At 58.0% G+C, this 20,819-nt stretch overlaps 1 protein-coding gene across 6 annotated transcripts in view; it reads right to left on the bottom strand.

Annotated features, from left to right (window-relative positions):
* LOC118672930 (carboxyl-terminal PDZ ligand of neuronal nitric oxide synthase protein-like) overlaps positions 1-20,819 on the bottom strand; it is a 115,939-nt gene that overhangs the window by 55,874 nt on the left and 39,246 nt on the right. The window lies entirely within an intron of this gene.

The raw sequence follows: 20,819 nt of genomic DNA, 5'->3' as shown, positions 1-20,819 counted from the left end.
AGAGGGCTCAGTCCTCTTAGCATAATTAGGCTTGACCTTATAACACTCCCCAGATCTTACCTGGGAAGCTAATGGGCTGAGGGAAGTGCAGGGAGTGTAAACATGATCAAAACAGGTGAAACTCACAAGAACTGTAACTATGGTAACCACTGCCTTGTTTACCTCAGACTATAAAAGGTCGGTGCAAACTGAGCACGGGTGGAAGTCCTTCCTCTTGAGTTGGACTTACCCGCCTGGTCCCCCAATATTTCCAAATTATCTCTTGTCTTTTCTATTTCATTTGTGTGCGGCTCCTCTTCCAGATATTGAACCCTGAACCACGCAGGACGTGGGAGGAAACATTTACAACATCTGGCGACAGGACGGTACTGGGGGCCATGACTCACCATGAGGAAAATGACCCACATAATGGGCTTTTAGGAGCTGAACTTGGCAAAGATGAGCACTCATAGAGGGAACCCTGCCAACTTCAGAGATGTGTTAGGGTTAGAATTGCAACCAGAGCAGAACAAACATGAAATCTGATTAAATTTAAATTTTAAACTATATTTTTTACTTTTCAGATAAATCTATATCACCAATAGCTAAATCTATGTCTACTTCTATTGGAAAAAATGAATGAATATTTTGTTTTGAAGTACATATTCTGAACTTAAAGACTTTTCAAAACTTTAAGGACCATTATATGTAATTCTTTAGAATATTATATGCAGGATTCTATGTATATCTATTTTATTTCCAGTCTTTTTGGAGGACTTTGGACAATCTAAAGAAATTCATGAAAATTCAGATACAGTTATAATTTGAGTATCTTCATGCATTTTTAAGGAATCAAGAAATGAAAAAGTTTAATTTTCTTTTCCAACTATATATTCAACATTGTTAGACAAATGTACACACAAATAATAACAAGACTAAAGGATAATGAAATTAGGCTAAATGTGGCATTACATGTTCAATAGCAGGATACATTTTCCAATTTCTGCAATAAAAATTTTCAATTTGGCTTTTCAATATCTTAGAAAGTACACTGTTTCTGATTTTTCATGAGGTTTTTTTTTTTTTTTTTTGTCTTTTTATTGTGGTTCCATAAAACTAATTTACTCACGTGCCATTATTATTTTTTTTTTTTTCAGAGAAAATTGCAGGTGAAGTGCAGCTCTGCATTTATGTGAGGTAATAAAATGGCAGAGCTCAGGATGCTGTATATGTGACATGTTTAGCTGTACTGTTTTATGATAGGCCTTAAAAAGGCAGGAGAGGATTAAGTGCCATCAAAAGGGAAAATGCATTATGTTTGGTAGACTACATATAAACATTGGAGACCTCAAAAATAACTGATAGTCCTAGCATATAAACAGAATTTCAAAAGATAACAAATTCTTCTATACAATTTTTTTAAAGTATTTTAATGCTACAAGGCAACAATGTTACTCATTGCACATTTCCATCTGTATCTGAGCATTCTCCTTGAGCTACTCAAGAGAACTCTAAATACAGAAGGTGGGAAATAAAGACTGGCACTTATAAAAAAAAAAAAGACTCCACCTCACCCCTACTCCTGTCTTCACTAAAGGTTGAAGTGTTACTGCCCTGGCCGGCGTGGCTCAGGGTTAGAGCATCAGTCTGCAAAATGAAGGGTCTCGGGTTTGAGTCCCAGTCAAGGGCATGTACCTGGGTTGCAGGTTTGATTCCCCCCGCCTTGGTGGGGGCGTGCCGGAGGCAGCCAATCGATGTGTCTCTCTCACATGGATATTCCTCTCTCTCTCTCTCTCTCTCTCTCTCTCTCTCTCTCTCTCTCTCTCTCTCTCCCTTCCTCCCTCCCTCCCTCCCTCCCTTTTACTCTAAAAAAAGTAATAGAAAAAAATATCACCAGTGAGGATTAACAAAAACCAAACAAATTAAAACAAAAATATATTACCTGCTCCCAGGGAAACTCTAGTTCTAGAACTTCTAAGATTCTTTCTAACAAGAGGTACAATACTGCCTCCCTCATGGTTACGTCTGAGAAGCCAATGAGGTTACGTGAAGGTCCTGGTGCCCGGCCGTGCGGCAGGACTACCACCCTGACCCGTGTGCTCTGGCGGGAAGGGCCCCCTGTCACTCGGCATCAGCTGTGATGCATCCGCAGCCACAGTCCTGCCGGCAGTGCTGACCACATCAGAGACGGCACGGAGGGCGGGAGGGCAGAGCGTGCACGCAGGTCCCAGCAGAGGCACAGGTTAAGATGAAGGCGCGCCCGTGCTCTGGCCGGCGGCCGGGGCGCTTACCTGCTCCCCCTGGGACGGAGAGGCGTTCCCCTTCCTGGTGGACCACCCAGGCCGCCCAGGGAGGTCACCAGCAGGTGAGAGAACATGGACACCGTGGCTCAAAGTAGTGAGGAAGGACGAGAAAGGGACGTGGAGAGCGGAGGGGCGAGCGGAGGGGGTGTGCAGGGGCGGGGTGCACGGTGTCAATGGGCTCTGTGCGGTGCGGACGGGAGGAAGAGGAGGAGCGCTGGGGGCCTCCCTGGCCTCCTCTGCTGCCCCAGGGAGGGCGGACACGCTGACACCCACTCAGACAGGAGGGCGGCGGAAGAACAAACGACAATCATGTAAAGAACACACGTGAGCCTGGCTGGTGTGGCTCATGGTTGAGCATCAACCTATGACCCAGAAGGTCATGGTTCAATTCCCGTGCCAGAGCACTAGCCCAGGTTGGGGGCTTGATCCCCAGTAGGGGGGTGCAGGGGCAACTGACTGATGATTCTCTCTCATCATCGAGGTTTCTACCTCTCCCTCGCCCTTCCTCTCTGAAATCAATAAAAATCTATTTTTTAAAAAGAACACACATGAGAGAGGGACTTGGTGAGGACACCCACATGCTAACCAACACGGGTGGTGAGTGAGGCCATGAGTTACTTTTCCTTTTTTCCCGAGTTTCCATTAGGACGTATTTTATCATCTCAGTCCTTTTATCTGTTCATTGTTGCAAAGGCCCTGCCTGAGCCTGAGGAGCCAGGCATATCGGGCCCGGGTGCCGGGCGGTCCTGCCCGCAGAGCCCTGCTCCGGGCTGAGGGCTGCTGGAGGCCAGCGTCCCGGGGAGCCTCCCGGGGGCAGAGCGCGGAGGGAGAGGAGAGCAGGACCGACTGAGGAATGCGAGGTCTGTGACTTTAAAGTTGTCTGGTGTTCAAGCTCTCGCTCACGTGGACTGGAGGGGAAATAGTGACATTTTCCCAAAACCTTTTCAGGAATTCAGAATAACCGTGGTGAATCAGTCACCGCAGGCGGCCGCCGGGGCGGGAGGAATGAAGCTGTGACTAATGAGGGCCCGGAAGCGCAGCCAGCAGCCCGCGGGCCAGTCTCCATGGAGGAGACGCACAGTGCCGGGCGGGCGGAGGGGCCCCGGCACCATAAAGGCAGCGCGGAGGTGAGAAGGGGGTGAGCGGGCGGTGGGACAGGGAGGCTACGGGCGTGAGAGCGGGAAGGACGGGCATCTGAGCCTCATTTCCAAACAGAAGGCGAACCTGGAGCCGCTCTGCCTCTCGCTCCGGCTGAGTGGCCGCACCTCCACCGGGGCACAGCGCAGCCCCGCGCCCGCATCCTGTTCCCCTCCCCACGACGGGCGGGCGGGTGAGGGGCCGTGCCGCCTCCCGCTGCAGGGCCCGCGCAGCCTGGGGGGAGCTGCTGCCTGCTGAGCGAGCGAGGGGCTGGAATGAAGCCCGTCTGGCAGGCACGGAGCCGGAGCCCTGCCCACGCACCGCGGAGCAGGCGCCCCGCACCGGCACCCCCGGAGCCAGCTTTCTCAGGGGCGTCAGGGCCCACGTCAGTGCCCACCAGGAGCCTGGGGTTCCACAGGGAAAGGACCACAACCTCTGCCTCCCAGCCCCGTCCGGTGCTGCACAGGCTGGTGTCAGGTCTGAACAGGGGCCCGGAGCGGGAGGACGTGCGTGTCGGGCCCGTCACTCTGATCCCCAGGAGCGTTCCCAGCACAAAGCGGCCTTTCAGCGCGGCCAGCGGCAGCGCCTCTCCAGGGCTCCGGCCTGGCATTTCCAGGGAGCGCTGGGGGCCAGCAGCAAAGTACACGGGCATGGCCATCGGCCAGGGAAGCTGGCACCACACTGCCAGCCGGGACCGACTCCAGGCGGCCTGACCAGAGTCAAGAAAGCTCATCATTCATCCAGAGGATTTAAAACAATCCAATTAGTCAGGTGTGACGGCACATGGGGCAGTTGAATGTCAACCAAAGTCAACCGTGAGGACAGGAACCGGGGCATCCTCACTGGCACATCCCCCCTCTCCCCAAAGCACGTGACCCAGGTGAGGGTGAAAGGTCAGCTTCTTGGATTTGGCAACTCCAGCCATAGCAACCTGTCAGCAAAAATGCCTGCACAGGGCCAGTGGGAGTCTCCTCCCTTAATGCAGAAATTCCTGAGCGGCAGCTCCCGGGGTGACTGCCAGAGGTTGAAGGGCAGGACAAAGGAGCGGAATGTCAGAGAGGGCGGCTCCGGCACAGGAAACCAGGCTGTGTGGGCAGCCGCCAGGTGTGCCAATGTGTATGGAACAAACCCAAGGGCCATGGTCAGACTCCCCAGTGTACCGGACCCTCAGGGCAGGGGCGGAGGGCAGGCGCGGGCACCCTCCACACTGCTCCACCCACACTATTCAGGAGTCAGAACTGTCCCTTGAACTCAAAGTAGTCGTGGAACAGACTTGCAGGGGGCAGTTTCCAGCTCGCCCAGTGACTGGCATTGCCACACATGGCTGATCTTGTCCACCCCATCCCGGGCTGGAGTGCTCCTCAGAGAGCTCAGAGCTAGACATGAACAGAAATAGGGGGAAAGTTCTAGAATTCATTTGGAGCCAAAAATAACCCCAAATAGTCCAAACAATCTTGAGAAAGAAAAATAAAGCTGGAGGCATCACACTCCCGATTTCAAACTCTTTACAAGGCTATAGTAGTCAAGACAGTATGATACTGGCATAAAAACAGACATAGACAAATGGAACAGAAGGGAGAGCCCAAGCATATATGGTCAGTGACGCTCAACAACAGTGTCAGAACATACAATGGGAAAAGACAGTCTATTATAAATGGTGTTAGGAAGCCTGGACAGCCACATGCAAACTGGGCCCTTTCTTACCCCGTACTCAAGAAATCAACTGGAAATACATTTAAGGCGTAAAGACCTGAAACCATAAAATTCCTAGAGGAAAACATTAAGGGGGAAAATCCTTAATATTGGCCTTGGTGATTTTTTGGGATATGACATTAAAAGCTTAGGCAACAAAAACAAAAAATAAAAGTAAGACTACATCAAACTCAATGCTTCTGCACAGCAAAGAAAGCCAACAAAAACAAGAAGGCCACCTATGGATCGGAAGAGGACATTCAAAACCACTTACCTGCTAAGGGTTATGTAAGAAGCTCCTATAACTCAATAGCAAGAAGCTTCTCACCCAATGAAAACAATGGGCAAGGAGCCTGACTAGACGTTTCTCCACAGAAGCAGACACGTGGCCAACAGGCACACGAGGAGGTGCGCGATGTCACCAGCTCTCAGGAAAACACGAGTCAAACCACATGAGACACAGCCTCGCACCCGACAGGATGGCTATCGCCAAAAAAGCTCCGTGTTGGCCAGGGTGTGGATAAGGGCACCTATACCCTGTGGCTGGGGATGGAAATCGGTTCAGCTATTGTGGAAAACACTACGAAGTTTCTTCAAACAACTAAAAATAGCCCGGCCGGCGTGGTTCAGTGGTTGAGCATCAACCTATGAACCAGGAGGTCACCATTTGATTCCAAGTCAGGCCACATGCCCTAGTTGCAGGCTCGATCCCCTGCTGGGGGGTGTGCAGGAGGCAGCCAATCAATGATTCTCTTTCATCATTGATGTTTCTATCTCTCTCTTCCTCTCTGAAATCAATAAAAGTATATTTTTTAATAAAACTAAAAACATCCAAATGACCCACCTGACCCTCTTCTGGGTATTTATCCAAAGGAAACGATGTCAGGACCTTGAAGAGGTGCCGGGCTCCCAGGCTCACTGAGCATGCTCACAACAGACAATGTATGGAGACAACCACGTGTCTGTGAGAAGAAGCAGTGGTGTGTGCACACACGCGGTGGCACAGCACACATTAGCTTGGCAAAAGGAGACCCTGCCGTTCGCAACAACACAGATGGACCCCGAGGACACTGCACTGAGGGAAACAGCCTGCACGACCCCTGTGGGGAACCCAACGAGGCTCGCACAGAAGCAGAAAGCAGGGCTGCCATCAGGGCGGGGGCGGAAATGATGAGACGCTGAGCAAAGTGTGCGCTTATGCAGGCGACTGAGTCTAGCGATCTCACGTACTGCTGATGACTACAGTTAGTGCCGGATGGAATTCTGGAAATTGGCTGGAAGAGCTGGTTTCGGGTGCTCATCACGCCACCGTTAAGTCCCAGCACCAGCAGTGTCCGCGTGCCCATCCCAGAGGACAGGCCGTGGGGTAGAAGGTAGGTCTACAGAGGCCTGCCCCGCCCACCAGCCACAGACACCCGCGCAGCCTGGTGAGCGACCTCCCCCTCTCTTGTCCCTTCGAGCGTGAAACAAAGAGCCCCCAAGGGAGCAAGGCCAGGGAGGGTCACTCACAGGACAGGCCAAGCTGCTCCTCCAGGGGCCCACAGCTGCCACACCACCTGGGACCGTGAGCAGGCTGTGCTCCTGCTTCTGCACCAAGTCGCCTGGAATAATGTGCGGAGTCTTCAGTGTCTACACAGCAACCTATTGGCAGAGGGCACAGTGCTCAGCCCACAGAGGCCACTCCGGGCCCAGCACTCTCAACAGTCAGGTGTCGAGAAACCCAGACTTTGCCCTTGAACCAGGAAACGGTCAGCTATCTGTGGACGAGGGAATGGCGTGAGCGGAGAGAGAGTGGTGTCCCCTCGGTCCCAAACAGTCACGAGAAAGATGCAAAGAAAGAAGAGAAGCGTGCGTCTGCAGAGCCACTGCCCGCTGCATGCTCACACCTGGAAGCAAGGGCCTCGTTGTCGTCAGAGGTTGAAAAAGAATCGCCAGTAAGCGAGTGTATGGATTGAACAGAGTCCCCAAAGCTCATGGTGAAGGCCCGCCTCTCGAAGTGCTTGCACCTGGAGAGAGGCTCTCCGAGGTCCTGAGGGCTAAATGAAGTGTACGAGTGGTCCCACCTGAGAGCACCGATGGCCTCTAAGAGGAGGAAGAGAGAGCGCCCTCGCCCCATGGCGTGCCGGGAGAGGTGACACAGAGAAGGTGGCGCCTGCACCCCAGAGGCCTCCCACATGTCAGCCCGCTGACTCCTGACCTGAACCCGCAGCCTCCAGGACGGCGGCAAAGCAATGCGGCGGTCACCGGGCCGGCATGGCTCGGTGTTTAAGTGTCGACCTATGAGTCACGGTGCAATTCCCAGTCAGGGCACGTGCCCGGGTTGTGTGCTTGAACCCCAGTAGCGGGCGTGCAGGAGGCGCCGATCAATGATCCTCTCTCATCATTGATGTTTCTCTCCCTCCTCTCCCTTCCTCTCTAAAATCAATAAAAGCATGGTTTTAAAATGTGGCTTGTCACCTGGTCCGTGGGATTCCATGTGACAGCCTAGCTGACAGAGACAGCAGAGGTCCAAGTCGCCTACAGGCTCCCCCTTCCCCCTCACCTCCAGAGCTAGGGGCCCAACGGGCTCCCTCACCCCATTGGCGGGATGAGAGCGGGTGACAGCAGTGAGCACACAGGGTGGGCGGGTCGCCCGGCGCGGCACCAACAGCTTCCTCGTGGGACGGGGCGTGCGGAGCCTGCGGCGCGGGACAGGCTGCAGGTGGGCCACGCGGAGCCACGCTGTCCACAGCAGCGGAGATGACAAATGAAGGCGCTCAGTGGGAAGAGGAGGACAGGGTCCTGGGACAAGTTGGGGCCATCACCTCCATCCTACCATCCAGAGATAAACTGACCCCCATCCGTGGCAGGAAGCGTGGCCGATGCTGGGCAGGGTGCCCGCGCAGATCACCATGAGCACGCCCAATCGGTGTCAGAGCGTGTGTGCCGTGGCTGTTGCTGCTGCTCTGTAAGCCAGCAGGCCCCCGTGGCCCCGCAGCAGGCGGGCCCAGCACCCACGCAGCTCAGATCCCACGGCGCCCGTGCACCTCCGCACACCTGCCCTCAGACCAGGCACAGAGCAACGTGCCTCCCGTGCTGTTCTCTCCCTCGGGTTCACTCCGTCCCACCGAGGACCTTGTCTCCAGAGGGCAGCACCATCAGTCCCTCTCCACTCCCCTTCTCAGGCATCAAGACACAAGGAAAGTCAGCAAAGTGCGTGAGTTTTAAAATGCACATGTCGGAAAGGACTTCAAGCTGCCTAGCTGGCCGCTCCTCACCAGCGGAGGGCATGGTGGAGACCCGGTGGAGAGCCCCTTCCCTCAGGCTCCCCCTCCCGGCACTCTGGCGGCTGGACAGTCTGTGCAACATGTGGCTCTGCTCCCCGGGCCCGGAGACCTGCGCTCGGCTCCACGACGCCTCCCAGGAGCTAAGCTGTCTGCACACTAGCACGCCCTGCCCCGTGAGAGCGGGAGCTGTGGGCTCGGGGGAGTGTTCAGCCACAGTGTTTGGAGGTGGAAAGGATGGTAAAGACCATTCGTTTATCCCTCTTCCTTCACAGGTGAGACCCAGGCCCAGAGGAGAAACCGCCGGCGCCCGTCCGCATACCGCCAAGCGGCCCCCACACCAGGCTGAGCGTCCTCACTTCCCGAGTCTGCAACAGCCTCCTGGGAGCACCTCTCATTCCCGGCAGAACTGGGCTCTGTGCTCACTGTCTCACTTGTGCACACACATACATACTCACATATATGCACACACTCACATACATGCACACACGCTTCAGCACTGCTCCCAACTTGAAGCTTACACCTGTGGCTGCCCAGGTACAAGCTCACAGGTGAGCCTGAGTCCCAGGAACACCTGGGTCCCACACTGGTGTCTAGCCCTAGAAGGCACAGCAAGCACTTCTAGAAACTGTCCCTAAGCTAATTAAACACCATCTTGTGCCAAAATTGCAAACATGAAAGCCCCATGGAGTTTTAAGACCATAAGTGAGATTCCCGAAGAGAAAAAACTACCCATGAGTCTATTCTAGGGACCCATTGTTTTCAAAGCAAATCTGAATGGGGGTGTGGGCCGCATTTCCCTGTTGCGCTGTGTTCGGAGGGCTCTAGGCCCAGTCGGCGGGAAAAGCCAATGGAACCAAGGAGGTGGAAGCACGTGTGATGCTCACAAGTGTGTGTGTGCACGTGTGTGAGCGTGTGTGCATGTATGTGAGTGTGTGTGCGCGCAAGTGAGACAGTGAGCACAGAGCCCAGTTCTGCCGGGAATGAGAGGTGCTCCCAGGAGGCTCAGCTGCAGACTCGGGAAGTGAGGACGCTCAGCCTGGCGTGGAGGCCGCGTGGCGGTATGGGGACGTGTGATGCTCCTTCTCCCCCTCAGCGGAAGGACACCCACCAGGAAAGGGAGTGAGCAGATGGAGCGACGGAACGGTCACCTGACATCGAGGCCAGGGCAGCGCACAGCCCGGGAGGGGACAGGAGTCCCACACGGTATCTATATCCTAACTGACAGTCGAGACGCACACAGGGGACCTTGGCGATGCCTGTACCATTCCTCGCTTGGTGTTATTTCTGTGCCATCATACAGAAGGAAGTTCAGGGAAAGACATAAAATGCTGAATCCTGGGCCCGATGGCATGAATCATAAGAAGAGCCACCTGTAAGATCCACACGCACACACCTGTGCGCACACGCATGCACACACATGCAAAGGCAGGCTTTCCCGTCGGCACAGCCGGCGGATCCTTCCAGAGCACCTCAACATCTGGATCAGGTGTTGGGAGGGGATGGCACGAGCCAGGGATGCCCCCGCCCCCCGGTTCACGGATGGAAAAACTGAGGCCAAGGGTGAACCAGGTCCCCTGAGGTCTCGCATGGTGACGTCCCTGTGCCCAGCAGCTTCCACTCAGCCCTTGGCCCCACCTCAGCTCTGCCTCCTGAGCCAGGTGCGCCAGGTGCGCCAGCTGCCCCCTGGGCTCCAGGGCCAGAGCCGTCATTTGCATCCCACTTAATCAGCATTTGCACACAGAAGCCATAGTTCTTAATTCCAGGTGGGTAAATCCAGCAATTAAGCTAGCATGCTGCAAACTGTCCTGAAACCCAGAATTATGGGTTTTAGCCACAAACCCTTAAAGGTTAAAAGTGGTCCATTCAACTACACCCCAGCATTGGAGCGCCTGGGGGCCGCGCTCCGGGGGCAAGAGAAGGAGCACAAGGGGCTCACAGCGCCCATGCCGCCCACGCTCTGCTCTGCAGGGCTGCCCAGGGGTTCCAAGAGGCCCAGTCTCCCCATCACTCTGGTTTAGAGGAAGCGCAAAAGCCACTCGAAGTCCCTGTCCACCTCCAAGAGGACGGAGAGACCCGATAGACACTGCAGGACACAGATCCAGCAGTTTCATCGGGATCACCCTGTCGTGGTCCCCCAGCAGCTCCATCGGGGACATCCGTGTTCCGGTCCCCCAGCAACTCCATCAGGGACATCCGTGTCCTGGTCCCCCAGCAGCTCCATCGGGGACATCCGTGTCCTGGTCCCCCAGCAGCTCCATCGGGGACATCCATGTCGTGGTCCCCCAGCAGCTCCATCGGGGACATCCGTGTTCTGGTCCCCCAGCAGCTCCATCGGGGACATCCGTGTCCTGGTCCCCCAGCAGCTCCATCGGGGACATCCATGTCGTGGTCCCCCAGCAGCTCCATCGGGGACATCCGTGTTCTGGTCCCCCAGCAGCTCCATCGGGGACATCCGTGTCCTGGTCCCCCAGCAGTTCCATCGGGGACATCCGTGTCCCAGTCCTGGCAGCTCCATCGGGGACATCCGTGTCCCGGTCCCCGGCAGCTCCATTGGGGACATCCGTGTTCCGGTCCCCCAGCAGCTCCATCGGGGACATCCGTGTCCTCGTCCCCCAGCAGCTCCATTGGGGACATCCGTGTCCTCATCCCCCAGCAGCTCCATTGGGGACATCCGTGTCCTCGTCCCCCGGCAGCTCCATCGGGGACATCCGTGTCCCGGTCCCCGGCAGCTCCATCGGGGACATCCGTGTCCCGGTCCCCGGCAGCTCTATCGGGGACATCCGTGTCCCAGTCCTGGCAGCTCCATCGGGGACATCCGTGTCCTGGTCCCCGGCAGCTCCATCGGGGACATCCGTGTCCTGGTCCCCGGCAGCTCCATCGGGGACATCCGTGTCCTGGTCCCCGGCAGCTCCATCGGGGACATCCGTGTCCCGGTCCCCGGCAGCTCCATTGGGGACATCCGTGTCCTGGTCCCCAGCAGCTCCATCGGGGACATCCGTGCCCCGGTCCCTGGCAGCTCGGCACCTGCAATCCCCGAGGCCCTTTGCTAACCGCCCACGTCAACCCAGCCTCGGCCACGGGGTCTTCCACTGAGAGGCCTTCCCCCCACCAGCCCACAGAGCCGCCCGCTCCCGAGACCCTCCTCTGAGGCCCGTCCCGCACAGCAGGTCCCTGTTCAGAGCAGGAACTTCCACCCGGGCCACACACGTCCTGGAGGGTCTCAGAAGTTGAGTGGATGGCCCAGACCAGCAGTTCCCACGCTGGCCGTTCAGCAGTCAGGGGGCCCACAGACCCAGGTGCTGGGCCCGACCCCGAGCGTCAGGGTCAGGTCTTGGTGGGCCTGAGACTGCGTTCCTGACAAGGTCCCAGGGAGCGGACGGTGCCGGGTGGGCCGCACTGAGAGCCACTGGGCTGGGTCGTCCAGGAAACAGGAGACTGGCGGCTGCAGCTGATCAAACACCTCAATCAAGTCCCTTCACTTCAAGGGACGTCCCTCCCGTCCAAGGGGCAGTTAGCTGAGCACCAGCCACACGACAGGACATAGGCAAGCACTTGGCCTGAGCTCCTCATTCTAAATGAACAGGGCAGTCAGGCTAAAGGAACAGTGTAATTGCAAAGACAAAAATAATGATGATCATTATTAAAATTAATAGGCCAATATTTATCTTGATCAGAAGATGAAAAGTCGGTGACAGATGCAGAGGTCAGTGACAGGATCGACCTGCAGTCAACCCCTCTTGTCCTGGCCTCTTGAGAGGGGGCAGGGAAGAGGGGTCTGCCAGCTATCTGGGCCAGAGCAGCAGGAATTTCTGGAATCCCTTATCTTCCCCTGCAGCCCAAACACTGATCCTCAAGAAACTCAGCAAATCCAGGAGTAGCAGTGGGGGCCCTGGGGGCGAGGGGCCTCTTCCTGTGCACCCCCGGGGGCCTGGAGCAGGCGCAAACTTGGACACCAGGGAAGGAGCTGGGCCGCGCCTCCCTCTGCCCCAGAGAGCTGGCACGGAAGGCACTTCCAGCAGGAAGGAGGCCCAGGAAAGGAGGCTCGGAGAGGAGCAGAGGGAGTGCTCCCGGGAGGAGGAGGCAGTGAGCAGAGGAGCTGGGGCAGGAGCCCAGAGCAGTGCCCCCTGCCCGCCAGGTGCAGGGTCAGGGGCCTTCCCAGGTGAACGCTGCGGGGCTCAGTCCACGACACGGAAACGCTGAAGGTGAATGAAGCAGGCCACCCAGCTGCCTGAAATCCCCTGGTACGGGCAGGTCCTACTCCGGGCGGACACTCGGCTGGGGCAGCTCGGGTCCTGTCAGCAGGGGTCCCAGTGCGGCCCCTCCTCTCTAGGGACCCAGAAGCGCTACGCAGGTGGGCCCTGCTGCACTAAGCCAGCACCGCCTGCTCTGTCCGCACCCCCAGAGGTGCCCATCCTGAGGCATCTCGACACACACGCCCCTGAGTGCAGCCCCTCTGCCGCTGTTCCCCACACGAACCTGGTTGACCAGACGGCCATCTGTGCCAAAGCCGGAAAAGCTCAGCCATTCTCCATGCTTGCCAGTCGCGTCTCAGGCCCTGTGGAGCGCGAGCGCTGCCGGCACCCTCCAAATCCCACTCGACAAGGCAAGGGACCCGCAACCCCAGGGACGAGCTCTATGAAATGGCCCAAAGAGGCTGCACAGGCCCGGCCCTGCCCCAGCCCAGCCCCAGGAATACCGGAGGGTCCTCTCATTACGACAAGTCTGTGGAACAGACTCCTGGGCCAGCTTCCCACAGGCCACAGAGAAGTGCAAAATGATACAATGATCACACGGGCATCCTCTGCTTATAGCGGCAGAGCAGGGACGCGGACAAGGGGCCAGCCTACTGCCCCTCAAACAAACACGTTCTCGTTTCTGCTCCCTCGAGGCTGCCTGAGTGTGGCTGTGCTCGCAGCAGCTTCTATGTACACACCTCACTGCATCTCGGACCTGGGGAGCGACAAGGCCAGAACCAGGCCCCGCTGAGCAGGAACAGGCCCTCACATTGGTGACCCCGCATCCGCTGTCCACCGCCTGCGCAGGTCTGTACACATCCCCGCATGTGGGAGGGGAGGGCAATTTGGCAGCATATGTGTCAAAAGCCTTAGAATTCCACAGCCGCTGGGCTGCCACCATTCCACGTCACGCTGCATCTCACCTGAGTAGCCGTGGACACGGGTGAGCCTCTCAGACCCTTTCCGGCAAAGGCCCCCCACCTAAGCCCTGTGCACGCGGCCTTCGAGGCTTCCCACAGGGCGGCCAGGGCTCCCGGGCCTTGAGCACTGCACTGCGGCCGAGCAGGTGCGTGAGTGGAGGTGGGTGGTGGGAGATTCTCACTGTTGGAACAGGAAGTGACAGGCAGCAAGGGGAGGAGGCTGGAATGACTCACGCGTGATGGATTAGGGTTGGAGGTGTGGGTTGGAACTCGGCACGGCTACGGATGGTTACACTGGTAGCCATGTGCATACACAGCTGTCAGCTGGGGACCGGGAAGCAGACACCGCACACCAGTACCCCCCGATCCTGGCTCTGACACCACCCCCTGGAGAGGAGCACGGGCTCCAAACAGAAGCGGCCTGTCTGTGGCCCGCAGTGTGCCTGCTTCCCCAGAGGACAGTGGAAGGAGCAGGAGTCAGAGCAGCTTTACAGACATGCCTCGGTCAGGGCTCAAGGCCGGCATCACCAGGGCCAAGGCACGCGGACGGTGTGGACCCCGATGTGAGAGGCCCTCACCTTCTCCAAACATATGACCTCGCTCTGAGTGAGAAAAGCGCAGGCGAACCCCACTGAGGGGCAGTCCGGCCTGGCAGGGGCGCCTCGATGCGGCCAGGGTCACCAAACACAAGAGAAGACCGACAAGAGGCACAGCCAAGAGGGGCCCAAGGAGGTGCGGTGACCGAATGTCATGCGGCGTCTTCGGCGGGACCCGGGGACCGAAAAGGGACGTGAAGGACAGCTGAGGAGCTACCGTGTGGCTTCAGTTAGCAGCAGCCATCCACATGGCCGCCTCCCTGTAACAGACGCGCCCGCCTCTCAAGGTGCAGCAGGAGCGAAAGCGGCTGGGGTCAAGGAACCGTCTGCACGCCCTTAGCGGAGAGCCTGTAAGCCTGAGGCTGTTAAAAAGCTTCTTTTTCAAAAGAGGAGGAAGGAAAAACAAAAAGGAAGCAAACACTCGGAGAATCGTGCCGTGATGGGAAATGGCCAGCCTGGGAGGCCCTGCCGCCCCTCAGGACTCGGACCGGACTTCATGCTCAGACACTGGGGAGCCACTGAAGGTTCTAGAGAGACAGGACGGGCCTCGTGCTGGCCCAGAGCCGAGTGCGGCAGCTCCGTGTGCTCCGTGAGGTCAGAGGGACACTGCACGGGCACACGCGGCCCTGTGTGCACAGGGACCAGGCGCTGACACTCGGCTGTGCGATTAAACGCAGGGGTGTCTGGGAATGGACTCAGGTGAAAATCATAAGCAACAGCTCTCTCAGAGCAACCTGGCTGCTGACCCCCGCCCCGGGCAAGGTGTGGTTGTGCAGTTTAAAGGCAGACAAACTCTTACTTAAGTGTCACCTGCTAAATGAAGACCAGACGTGCAAGGCAACCAGGACGCCTCGTCCGGTTTGAGGGATTATGGGAAGAGAGAGCCGGGCAGGCTGCCAGAGGGGCAGGTGCTGAGGAGGAAAGGCAGAGAGGGCTCCGCTCACTGGGCCCCCAGGACCTGCGGGGGTGGCGGGGGGAGGGCGGGGGGCAGGTATGGGCCCTCACCTGGAGGTGGCGCTTGCCCCTGCTCGGTTGCCCCTTCAGACCCCTGGCAGGAGAGCCCAGGTTGTCCATGCTTACAGCTGCCAGCCCACGCCCCAGTGGGGGACTCTCGGGGTGTAAGCTGCACGCCAGGTGGGGTCAGCCCGGCCCACAGAGGCGGACCTGGGCACGCAGCCTCAACGCACCAGACGTGCCTTCAACCCGCACGGCCCCAGTCCTGGAAGCCGCTGGTCCCACAAGGACAGCTGCTCTCTCCACCCTCCAGAGAGGCCGAGTGTGGGCTGAGCCTCGCTCCTCTATGGCCTGTACCAATGGGGAAATGACACGACAGAGGGCTCTAGAGGGAAGCTTCTAGAAGGAAGGGAAGCCCAAAGGCTTGTGAGGACACCTGAGGACAGGCTCGCGCCACCGTGGAAAGGGGTGCTTCCAGGCAGAGGCGCCACGCCTTGCTCAGCGTTCAGCCTCCAACTGCAGGTGACGAACCACCTCCACCTGACCCAGGCGGCGGCGAGGAGGAGGAGGCCGGGCAAGTTCCCGCACAGCAGCCGTCTGCAGGGCCACTGAGGCCGGCAGCACCCAGACCAGGCCTGTCCAGCCGGGTTGGAGGGAGACGTGCCTGAGGAATACAGTGAGGCGACTAGCGTGGGAGCTGCTGAGAGAGGAGTCGGAGGTGCCCTGCATTTCCAGAGATCCTGATGGATCAGCTGCCTTCCGACGAGATCAGAAACAATAAGAAGCGCCAGGGGAGAGGCTCAGAGCAGAGAGGAGGCTGCAGAAACGATGGATTCCGCTGCTGACACTGAACTGGAGGGGCCTCTGGGCCGTCCTAATGGGTGTCTCTCAGGACAGATGAGCCTCAGAGTCTACAGAGAAGTTAATAAAAACCCAATAATGGCCTTATTTACATCCAGCACTGGGCACCGTCTGGCAGCGTTCCCAGACCGGAGAAGGCACCGTCGGGGACACAGACAAGGGCTGGGCGCCGCTGTAACAGGCCGGCAGCGCCCCGCCGGACCTCAGCCGGAGCATGCGATTGTGGCCGCGCCTTCGTCCGCGCTGAGTCCCAGTCCCAGCTCCGTGATCTGAGGCGAGCCACTGGCCTGTCTGTGCCTCTGTCTCCTTATCTGTGAGGTGGGCTGATCGAGTCACACGCGTGGGAGCACTGTGCATGGAGCCTGGCGCAGCGACCGTGCTCACGGCGAGGCCCCAGCGGCTCTGCGAGGACTGAGGCGGCACCCCACCGCCTGCAGGGAGCCTCGCCTGCTCGCGGGGACCTTGGAGACTAGAATTGGGTGGCAGTGGACAGGAAGTGGGCTCAGCTGTGGACACCACAGGAGTGGCCACTGTTCACGGGTCCGAGGCTGCCGCCCGGCAGCTGAGCACTCAGCCTCCTTCCGGCTGCGCATCCCTGTCCTACATAGCACGCTGCTTTTTGGGGGGTAAAAGCGGGGGCATATGTAATACTTTTAACAATAAAACCTGTTTTTAAAATAAGTTAAATAACTTTAAAAAATAATACGCTGCTTTTGTCCCCAGAAGTACCAGCCACACACCAATGTCCATGTAACATGCTGTGTGCCAAATGTCACACAGGACTGTCCGGCCACAGACGGAAAGAAAGCTGGTGCGGCTCCAACACGGACGGTCCTGGAAAACACCCGCTTCGTGCAGTAAGCCAGACGCAGGACAACACGGCGTGAGACTCGCTGGCACGAGGAGCCTAGAAGAGGCTCAGTCACAGTCAGAGCAGACAGTCGCCGGGCCCGGAGGGGGCGGTTCTCGTTTAGCAGGTTTATGTCGGGTGATGGAAGGTTTGGGGCACAGACCGGAGTGATGGGTACGGGGACTGTGAATGTCCTTAAGGCCACTGAGTTGTACTCACAGATGGTGAAAGTAGTAAATAGTATGTGTGTGTGTACATACAGGTGTCCCCAAAATGTATACACACTAAGAATGATTTTTAAGTCAATGTTTATTAACATACAGTTAATTTTCAAAATCTACAAAAATGAATACTTTTTTGGTCAAAGCCTGTTTTCAAACTGATGACCGTTCTGGCCCAGGCACTCCTGATAACATGAAGCAATGGAATCGCAACATCAAGAGTCCTTTCGTCCAGTATTCATGTGCCCTCAATTCGACTGCTGCTGGTTGTGTACTGTCAACTTTACCTGTTATGTATCCCCATAAAAAACAGTCTAGTGGAACTTTAGGATAAATTTTCTTTGTTCAAAACTTAGTCTGGCTTCACCCATTATTTCAAATCAGTTAAACCTCAAAAGGAGTGAAAATGAAGTGTGTTATCAGCTGTTAAAGTATACGTACATTTTGGGGACACCCTATTATATCTTTAATCCACAGAAGTCATCAAAGCAGTGTGTGGGCAGGTGCAGCCTGTCGCCGATGCAGGGGCATGAGCGAGCGGGCCCTGGGGCGGGACGAGCAGGCTGGGGACAGGTCAGCAGGCTGGCTTCCCAGGACCCAGGCATTGCGGACCAGCACAGAGAGCGGGGGCAGGGCCCGGCCCGGAAACGGCACTGCTCTATTCCCCTCGCACGCCAGTGGCTGCAGGACAAAAAGGCCCCTTCTGTAAGAGCAAACGCCTGTTTGGCTTCTGTAACAACCAACTCTCGCTCCGGCTTCTCTGTAGCCGACAGTGCCCTCGGCAGCTCCGCCCGGTTTGGACATCGGTCCCGCCTCACTCAGCCGAATGGGCAGAACAAGGGCTGCTCCTGCAGTGGCTCCCCAGCCTGGCGCAGACTCGGGGAAGATAAAGGATCTCCTCACGTGTGGTCAGGCATCCGGTGGCTGTGCAGTGAACCAGACTCGCCTGCGGTGTGATCCTGGGTGTGAACTCCTAGAATCATCACCACGGTCCCGCTTCCTCCTGCGTCCGCAGCCACAGCGACCACTCTGTCCTGGCTGCACAGCCCACTCCTGCCCAGGACCCTGCACCACTGTTCTCTCTGCCTGGTAGTTCCCCTCTCTCTCTCTCTCTCTCTCTCTCTCTCTCTCTCTCTCTCATTCGCATCTCTAGAGTCTCAGATGGCACCGGAGCCCTGAGGCCTGCCCAGCCATCGTATAAAATAGCGCCGGCCCCGCTCCGAGGCGGTCTGCTCTGCTGAGGCTCCCGGGACACTAGTCGTGCTGCTGTCCCTCCCCGACCTCCACCCCAACCACCAGCACACGAGCTGCACGCAGACAGGGCCTGTTGGGCCTGGAACAGGGTCTGCTCATCCAAGAAAGCCAGCACATCCCTGCAGAGAAGAGGCAGCACGCCGGCTCCCGCGGCTCCCGCGGCTCCCGCGGCTCCCGCGGCTCCCGCGGCTCCCGCGGCTCCCGCGGCTCCCGCGGCTGGGAAGGCAGCTGTGACCCTCCGCTCACACGTGGCTCCATCCACAGCAAGAGCCTCCTAGAACCTAAAGTCTGAGCCTCTTTCACAGAAAATAGTTTGCGCCACTTACTGTCTGAATGAGGAGATAGGTGCGGTGTCCACACTGGGGAGCGTTACTCAGTACAAGCAGCACGAGGCACGGACGGAAGCCCTGACGGCTGAACCTCGGCAACATGGTGCCCGGTGAAGGGAGCCGGACGCCGAGGTCAGGGCTGTCTGAGGCCCTGTGTCTGCCACGTCCAGAACAGGCAGGTGCGAGCGACAGGGCACAGGGGTGCGGGCCGCGGGCAGGTTTCTGTGGCTGATGCACACGCCTAGCGGAGCGCTGAAGGCTCGCACTGTGTGCGGGAGCCACAGGCACCGCCGCGTCTGGGAGATGGCGAGCGCGCGCTCCGCAAAGCCTCGTATTAAAGCTGTTACCAAGAAAGGTGGTGGCCAGGGGTCTGTTATAACATAAAACTCGACAGAAACTTCTATGCATACAGGTCTCACACAAATTCATAAATTAAGCTCTAGTTATATAAGCAATCAATTCAAAGGCAGTGCTCATGCCAGCGAAGATGTCACTTCACAGCTGTGTCACTGCTCACAGCAGGAAACGGCAGCCCTGGCACCGAGTCCCGGAGTCCCGCACCGCACACTCAGGGCGACGCTCAGACCGCTGACAGCCAGGATGGCCAGGTGACAGCAATTCCGAGGAGCTGCTGGAACCAAAATCCAACCAACGCCAGACACACGCAGCCCACAGCCGCCCGGGGCCGGCGGCACAGCAGCCCTGCCTGCATCCCACGTGCAGCTCCAAAATCCACTTCCTCTCCAGTGGGAATTCACCACAGACGCACCACGAACCCCTTCTTGTCTAGAAAGGGCACCGGCCCCCACACGGCAGGCACACGTTGTGGGCGGGGACGCAGCGGGCAGCTCGGCAGAGGGCCCTGCCCACGGGTGGAACGGACTGCCTTCCCGGGCCCCTGGGGGAACGGCAAACACACACGTGTGAATTCTGTCAGAGCTCAGGCCCTGGGGCGCCCCCGAGCCCAGGACAGCCAGACCCGCTGTGGGAAACACTGACGTCCGGACGAGGGGCCAGTGATGGCGCCCAAGGCTGTGCCTTTAGCTCCACGCGGACACTGCAGTGTGAGCTGGGAGGCAGGGGCCACGCCTGTGGGAGCCCCATGCAGAAGGGGAGTCCGGCGCCTCTCTCGGGCGGCTGCACCCCCGCCCTGCCCCATCACGATCCCGTGCGGAGTGCGGACAGGGTCCAAGAGACGGCACTACAGGGCGGGCAGGGCACAGCGCCTGGCACGGATGAAAGCGCTGGCACCCCCGTCCTAACTGCTGTGCTCCGGGCACTGGCCGCTCCCTGGCCGGGCTGGGGGCCTGTATCCTGTGAGCCTGTAAGCGCCCAGCAGCCCAAACCCACCCTGTCCTGTCCAGACTGGGCCTCGCACCGTTCACCAGAAGAGGACAAAGTCAGCAACAGCCCTTTGCCCAGAGCCCAGGCCTGACTCTCAGCAGCTGTGACCTCACCAACACGGCCTCCGGGGGGGCGGGGGTGGGGGGGCAGGGCGCTGCGCCCGCGGCGACAGGTGGATGGCACACACGGGAGTCCGCGCTGCGGGATGGCCGGTCTACAGCGACTGGACAGCAGACCGAACAGCTGCTGCCCCTTAATTCTCCCTCTAATTTAATGAGCTGCTCACTGAGCCCTGGAAGCAGATCCCAGGGACGGAGCTGCTGGCGCGCGGCCACGCGGCTGACAGGTGACGGGAGGTGGGTTCCTCCCAAAGGCAGAGCCCACACCAGGCTGCGTCCACCAACACCCGTTTGCTCCAAAAGGTCACCATGATTCGCCTGCCCGGCCCCACCTGCCGCGAAGTGCACAGCCTGTGGGACTCCCGTTCCTGTGAGAGCCCTGGCAACGCCCCGCGGGCACCTCCTCCTCGCTCCCGCTCGGCCGCCGTGGGCCAGGGAACGTTTCCCAGACTCCAGACCCGCAGGAGGGCGCACACACTTCCAGAGCCTACAGGAACCGACCAGGACATTTTGTTGAAATCCCATATTTGTTCTTAAAATTCCAAGTAAATCTTATCTTACATGCCCCAGTAAAGGGCTTTATGTGTTCACCGTCCGGAGCTAACGAACAGCTTCCTGTCCAGCTTCCCCTAAAGCCAGGGCGGAAGCAGGCCACCCCCCTCTGTCTCGCTCCAGGGGCCCACCCCCGGGGCAGGTCTCAGCTTGGAAGCAGCAGATCGGGAGGCAGGAGGTGGCACCCCCACAGCCCCTCGTCATTTC

This window comes from Myotis myotis, unplaced genomic scaffold (genome assembly GCF_014108235.1).
Source record: "Myotis myotis isolate mMyoMyo1 unplaced genomic scaffold, mMyoMyo1.p scaffold_m19_p_18, whole genome shotgun sequence".
In the NCBI taxonomy this organism is placed as follows: Eukaryota; Metazoa; Chordata; class Mammalia; order Chiroptera; family Vespertilionidae; genus Myotis; species Myotis myotis.
Note: the sequence above shows the minus strand (reverse complement) of the source record. Positions and strands in the feature narration are given on the sequence as shown.